This window comes from Pongo pygmaeus, chromosome 15 (genome assembly GCF_028885625.2).
Source record: "Pongo pygmaeus isolate AG05252 chromosome 15, NHGRI_mPonPyg2-v2.0_pri, whole genome shotgun sequence".
In the NCBI taxonomy this organism is placed as follows: domain Eukaryota; kingdom Metazoa; phylum Chordata; class Mammalia; order Primates; family Hominidae; genus Pongo; species Pongo pygmaeus.
In genome coordinates, this window is record NC_072388.2 from 34,199,350 (window position 1) to 34,207,132 (window position 7,783).

Here is a 7,783-nt window from a genome sequence, read left to right on the forward strand (position 1 = left end):
CAATCCATCCCCTCCTGCTGTTTCCCATTTTTTAAAAAGAGATACTATCTAAGTATCACTAATGCAATTCTTCAACTAGTAATTATTGGCAAATAGTAATGGCACACTCCTGATTTGTCCCCTTTTTCACTGTTCATATTGGTGGGCTGGACACTGAGTACTTTTTGCAGCCTTCTTCATGTAAAAGTTGTTCTGATGTATGCATTACTTGGAACACCAGTTGCAGAACCATGTATGCCTCATTAATAATTATTTAAAAAGAAGAAAAACTTCCAAAGATTCAGAAACAGTAGAAAGAATTGAAACCTTTAATATGGCAGCACAACTGGCTGTATATGTGTGTATATATATATATAATTTTTTTTCCCGTGACACAGACTCAGGAGGTCCTGAGGACATGTGCACCATATTTAGGGTGCAACCAAATCACATATTTTTGATGGTCTTGTGCACTTTAATTTCTGTTACGATAAGAGTTAAGAAGATGAGGAAAAAATCTACTTAACACCTAGAGGAGAAGTTATCTGTTTTTTCTTTTTGTTTTTGGACCCAGTAAATCCAGTACAATAAAACTGAACTAAAATGAATTTCCCTTATAAGAAAATGGATGTAGGATAGGCCGGGCGTGGTGTCTTATGCCTGTAATCCCAGCACTTTGGAGGCCGAGGTGGGCAGATCACGAGGTCAAGAGAGTGAGACCATCCTGGCCAACATGGTGAAACCCCATCTCTATTAAAAATACAAAAATTACCTGGGCGTGGTGGTGCGCACCTGTAGTTCCGTCTACTTGGGAAGCTGAGGCGGGAGAATTGCTTGAACCTGGGAGGCGGAGGTTGCAGTGAGCTGAGATCATGCCACTGCATTCCAGTCTGGTGACAGAGTGAGACTGTCTCCAAAAAAAATGGATGGATGTGGGATGAATTAATACATTACTTAGGATTTATGTAGTTTCTTGCTAAATTGGAATGCAAACTATTTTAGTTGCTAAAGATGAAATATAAAATATTTTAGAAAGAACATGAATGCTCAGAATGGGGTTAGAGAAAAATGAATGTTCCTTATGTTGTCTAAGGATGAAGTACAGGAGTTGTGGCTGGTGTGTCAGTTAGGGTTTAACTGGGGTAGTTCCCCACTGGTCATTGTGGGCCAAAGTCTTGCTTTTTATTTCATAGGTACAGAAACTTGAACTTTATATGATCTGTTATGGGCTAAATTTTATCCCCCCAAAATTCATATATATATATATAAATTTAATTTAATTTATTTATTTACTTATTTATTTTTTGACACAGAGTCTCGCTCTGTTGCCCAGGCTGGAGTGCAGTGGCGTGATCTTGGCTCACTGCAACCTTCACCTCTTGGGTTTAAGCAATTCTCCTGCCTCAGCCTCCTGAGTAGCTGGGATTACAGGTGCGTGCCACCATGCCTGGCTAATTTTTGTATTTTTAATAGAGATGGGGCTTCACCATGTTGGTCAGGCTCGTCTCAAACTCCTGACCTCATGATCTGCCCGCCTCGGCCTCCCAAAGTGCTGGGATTACAGGTGTGAGCCACCACACCCAGCCCAAAATTCATATATTGAAGCTTTACCCCCCAGTACCTCAGAATATGACTATATTTGATGATAGGGGCTTGAGAGAGGTGATGAAGTTAATCATGTCTTTGATCTTGGATTTCCAGCCTGCAGAACCGTGAGGAAATAAATTTCTGTTATTTAAGCCACCTAGTCTGTGGTATTTTGTTATGTCAGGCCTAGCAAACTAATACATGGCCCAAAGTGACAATTCTGGAAACGTTAGACTGGTCAATTTACAGCGGATTAAAGTGTACACCAAGTGTCAGTCAGTTTAATAATTTACATTGGGATTACACTGGGATTATTTACTGGGATTCCAGGCGTGAGCCACTGTACTCGGCCCAAAATTTGTAGTCTGGATGTTCTAAAACTGTTATGTTGCTACTCTTTCTGAAAAATATGTCTGTTTAGTGGTAGAAGGCTAACATTTCTTTGCTGTTAAACTTGAAGCTAATTTATTCTCTTTCAAGACACATTTTATTAAAGGAAGGTCAAGAGAAGTTTTGTAGTAACAGTCTTTAGAGTCTATTTTTTTTCTCCCTTTTCTGTTTTCCCGTTTTTAATACAGGTTTGAGGTGGTGACCTTGCTAGAAGACTGTTGCATTCTCTTGAGAGAATTATCATAATTCTAGTTCAGAAGCAGGCCATGTGGTAGCATTTTATCTCTGCTAGTAAAGGTTACAGAATGATGTTAAACTGCTGAGAAAACCAGACCCTTAAGCAGAGGCTAAATGACATCGGCTGTTAGAGGGATGTTGAAATAAGAATCGTATTTCATTTATTATAGAAAGATTTTGAAAATGGCATTGTTAATAGCAGAGATAGTAAAGTGCTTGAACTTGTTTGAAGTTAAATGCATGATTTCAGTGTATTATGTTTAGGTACATCTATGGTTAATTGCACTTATTAAGGAAGACTTTTTTTTTAAGACTTCAGCTACTGTTTAGATGATTCATTGAGTAGTAGTTTTTGATTTGAACCTTACACCCCATGGTGTTAACCTATATTTTACAAATGTATTTATATATGTACATATAATTACAGATTATCCACTACACAAGGGCCAACTTGCTTTGGGTCTTTCCTGCACACATTTGAGCTACACTGTCTCTCAGGCCTAAATGCTCTATTGGGCATCTTGGGTTTCTCAGAGAGAGGAGAGCCCAAGGGTGTGCACTCGCCCTTCCCTTCCTTTAGAGCTTTTCTTTCCCTCCTCCCCTGTGCACCTGCCCGAGGAAATTCTCAGTACAGGTCATGGCTCATGCCTACTCTGTGCAAGGCTGCCAAGGGGGGAGACTCAAGAAGGTGAGGCTGCTGCCTGCCTGGTGCCTTCTGTGACCTCTCCTGGGTCTCTGGATTTGCTCTTTTTGTACCTCTCTTCTGAAGATTTTAAAAGATTCTGTAAGATTCTAGTTTTATATTGGTGGTTTTTCTGCCAGGTAAGTAGAAAAGGGTACAGCAGGCCTATTACTTACACTAAAGGAACATTACATGTATTCTCCTATACCTCTGATATGGTTTGGCTGTATCCCCACCCAAATCTCATCTTGAATTAATTTTCTTGTGTCGTGGGAGGAACCTGGTGGGAAGTGATTGAATTATGGGGGAGGGTGTTTACTACGCTATTCTCGTGATAGTGAATGAGTCTTACGAGATCTGATGGTTTTAAAAACGGGAGTTCGCCTGCACAAGCTCTCTCTTTTTGCCTGCCGCCATCCATGTAAGACTTGCTCCTCTTTGCCTTCAGCCATGATTGTGAGTCCTCCCTAGCCATGTGGAACTGTAAGTCCTTAAAACCCCTTTTTCCTGTATAAATTACCCAGTCTTGGGTATGTCTTTATCAGCAGCATGAAAATGAACTAATATAACCTCTCTTTTTATTTCTTTTTAAACATATGTTGTTGGTTGTTGTTTTTTTTTTTTTGTCTTTTCCCCCCCATCACTGAATATTTCTAGTGCATGTTGATGATCTTTCCATAGAAGTTCCCAGAGATCTACTTTGTTCTTGTTAATGACCACATGGTATTTATTTTTATGGAATAACCACATAGAATTCTATGGTGTGGAATGCTAGCACAATACTAATGAACATTGAGGTTGCTGTTTTCCTTCCTTCTTTCCTCCCTCCTTCCCTTTCTTCCTTCTTATTAAACAAGGCTGCAGTGAACACTCTTGTACATATATCTTTGATGCTAGGAAAGAGTATATTTGTAGCATAAATTTCCAGTAGAATTGCTGGGTCAAAAAATGGTAGGGAAAATTTGTATTTTATCAGATATTGTCAAACTTCCCTGCAAACAAATTGTATCCATTTGTGCTCCTACTAACAGTATATGATGATGCCTATTTCTCCTAATCATCAGAAACACTGGGTTAGTTAATTTCTAGGTCATTATTGAAGATCATTCTTCTACCTTCTCTTTGTTTTTCTCTGGGCTGCATGTTAGGCCATCGTTCTACTCCTTTTAGAAGATTTCATTCACTCATTGGCTTCAGCTACCATTTAGGTCCTAACAAATTCTAAATTTAAGCCTCTACCCTTACCCGAGTTATATATTCAAATTGCCCGTTGGGCATTTCCATCTGTTACTCTCTTAACACATTTACAACTTAATATAAAGAAAACCAAACATTATCTCCTCTGCACATTCCTCTCCCAGTCTGGAATGTACTCTGTGCTTTCACCCTTGATGTACACAGTGACTCACACAAATTCAGACCTTGGAGAGGTTGTGGCAGGTGGCTAAACTCATGACTTTTGCAGCCAGATTAGCTGGATGTGAACTCTACCATTTATCGGCTGTATGACCTTGGGTAACTTCTTTTTTTTTCTTTTTTTTGAGATGGAGTCTCGCTCTTGTTGCTCAGGCTGGAGTGCAATGGTGCGATCTCGGCTCACTGCAACCTCCATCTCCCAGGTTCAAGTGATTCTCCTGCCTCAGCCTCCCAAGTAGCTAGGATTACAGGCGTGCACCACAACGCCTGGCTAATTTTTGTATTTTTAGTAGAAACAGGGTTTCACCATGTTGTCCAGGCTGGTCTTGAACTCCTGACTTCAGGTGATCTACCTGCCTCGGCCTCCCAAAGTGCTGGGATTACAGGCATGAGCCACTGCACCCGGTCAACCTTGGGTAACTTCTTAACCTTTTTGTGCCTCAATTTCACCATCTGAAAATGGAAATAATACTTCATAGGGTTGTGGTGAGGACTTAATGAATATATGTCAAGTGTGTAGAACAGGGCATGTTACATGATAAATCTTATGTAAGGGCTGTTTATGAATTTTGACTCCTCCTCACATCTATGGAATTAGCTAGTCCTGTAGATTCTAACTCTGAAACATTTCTAACTGAAAGCATTCTCTTTTCTCTATTCCCACTGGTGCTGCCCTAGTTCAAGCCTCTGGTATATTTTACTGAAATAATTGTGATGGCCTAACTGGGTCTCTCTCTTTTTATTTTATTTTTATTTTTCTCTTTATAGCAAATATTACATTTCTAGAACCCAGAACTGATTTTTTTTTCCTCCCAGCTTTAAATCTTTTTTTCAAATCTTTTGCTTACCCAGAACTTCAATTCTACTTTTTCCAGGAAATGCTTCTTCCCTGATCTGACTGTGTGGTTCTAGTGAGAACACCTCTTTCTCTAATACTGCACAGTTCTTGGTCCTAGTTGAGTGCACTAGGTGAACGTGTAACTCAGCCTGCCCCAATTAAAACCCTTCTCTTGGATCTTTTAAACAATAACTGCAGGAAAAAGCATCAGTCTCCCTCTTATGTTGGAACTGGGACAATAAAGTTTGGAAATTATAGGCAATTACATTTCCTGCCCTGTGGAGACAGCTGAAGAGATGAGAGGTGGATGGGGAGTTTCTTGGCATTTAACCTCATGCTATGAGCTGACTCATAGTCCATCTGCACTCCAGTCTTCCTCATGTTACATGGGTCTTCTAATAAATTCCCCTTTTTCCAAATGATTCTGAGCTGGGTTTCACACCCTTGCAACATTTATGATGCATACTTAGAGCTTCATATTCTGTTGATAGCCGTTTTGAAAATCATAGCAAACTTTTATAATTTCACCACAAATTCAAGGAATTAAAAAAAAGGTATTCATGGAATTACAAATAAATGCATGAGAAAGAGAAAAGCAGTCCCTGACAACTGGGAACTGCCTGATAGGCCTTGGTGTTCTGTTGAACATAAACAATCTCACGGAACACCAACATCACGGCCACTCTGTGACCGTGAGGAAGTGGGGTCAACGTCCACACCAACAACATCTTGTCTAAATATAGACAAAAACAAAGTCAGTCTGCAAACCACAAAAAAAGTGAAACATTCCCCTATTCTGGCTAATGTGAATGAGTCAAAATGTGAAATAGCCAAAATGCTATAATTTACCAATTATAGCATTAGCCTCACTTCATTCCACCTGCTTTATAAGTAAAACTCATTAAGATACTAAGTTATGGGATTGCCCCCACTTCCTGAAAGCATTTTATCCAAAGCAAAGCCCACTTCCTCGAACCCTACCAAAAATCTCCCAATAAAAGCCCAAATCCTATAAGTCCCTTTTAACACCTTCTTACTCAGACATCCACAGTTCCCTATGGTGTGGTTTCTCCCTCCCTGAAATGAGCAAGAAACCCAACTTGTGCAACTGCAGGTGTGTTCCTGGTGGCCTTTGGCTGGAAGGCATTGACACATGGAACATTTAAAACAGTTTGCTGTAAGAGTTTTTTTTTTTTTTTAACTAGATTTAGACAATGATACAAAGTACATTCTGGACACAGATCTGGGAACTTCCAGTATATAATTATAATGACTGATAAAAAACAGACTTTAATTTTCAATTACACATTATTGAAAGAATCACAAAAGACAAAAAGACAAGGCGAAAGGCATTTCCTGAATGCATTTTGTACTGCAATCTAAATTAGATAGTACTTTGCTTCTAAAGCCAGAAAATAATGTTAATATTTCTACTATATTAACCAGAGACTATCACCTGGAAATGTAAAAGCTACAGTCCCAGTGCATTTTCATTAAAACCTGAAGGTGGCAGTAAATTCCTACAAGACTTAGGTGCCTAGGTTAGAATTTGTATTTTTCCTCCTAATTATTCAAAATGGTATAGTGAGACTTCAGTTGTATTGAATCCTATTGCATACTAATTAAGAGATGTTTAGGAAGAAGATAAATTTCTACACAAGGATTATATTGTTATTACTCTTTGTTAGCTGAAAAAAATTCACCATGTAAAAGGCTTAGGGACATTGCAACTGATTATATGCTTTAGAGTTACTGTAGAAACAAAGTATGTAATTAAACAAAAGGGAACATGAGAACTGGTAATACAGATCAAAGTGCTCTGAAGGGATGTGGCAGTAAATATAATCATCCATCAGTATCCTCAGGGGATTGGTTCCAGGATCCCTGCAAATACCAAAATCCACAGATGCTCAAGTCCCTTATATAACATGGTTATTTGCATATAACCTATGCACATCATCCTTTAATTCATCCCTAGATTACTTGTAATTCTCAATATGATGTTGTGTAAATACTTGTTGTACTGTATTGTTTAGGAAATAATGACAAGAAAAAAAAAGACTGTACATGTTCAGTACAGGTGAAACTATTCATTTTTTTTTCTGAATATTTTCCATCTGTGGTTGGTTGAACCTAGCTGATGTGAAACCCACAGATATGGAGGACTAACTGCATAGTTTATATTTATCTATTAAATCAATAACTATGTTGTAGAGTTTTACCCCACATTTCTCCCAATTTTGTCCTCAAAATTCTTAAAATAGAATTTTGTATGGTTGTGTTTTTACCCAATTATCTACTATAATCAATATAATCTCTGGAATATTATTAATCAGGGAAGGCTTAACTGATAATTTAATATAGACAATTTACAAATAGCAAATTAATAAATATTAATTCATACTGGAAAATGAGTTACTTTGTTGATCTTTTATGTAAAGATCTAGAACTAGATTGTTTCACAGTTTCTTTTCTTAGAGAGTAAACATTATCATTGGTCCACTGAATTATATCCAAAGTTATAGTAATGTTTTAGTGACCTCAATATATAGTCATGAGATTATTAGAGCTTTGAAAATTGGGAAGCATAGGATTCTATAATCTTTTTAGATAGTTAAATGGGAGCAAGAAGGAGACAGATGTTGCGAGAACGA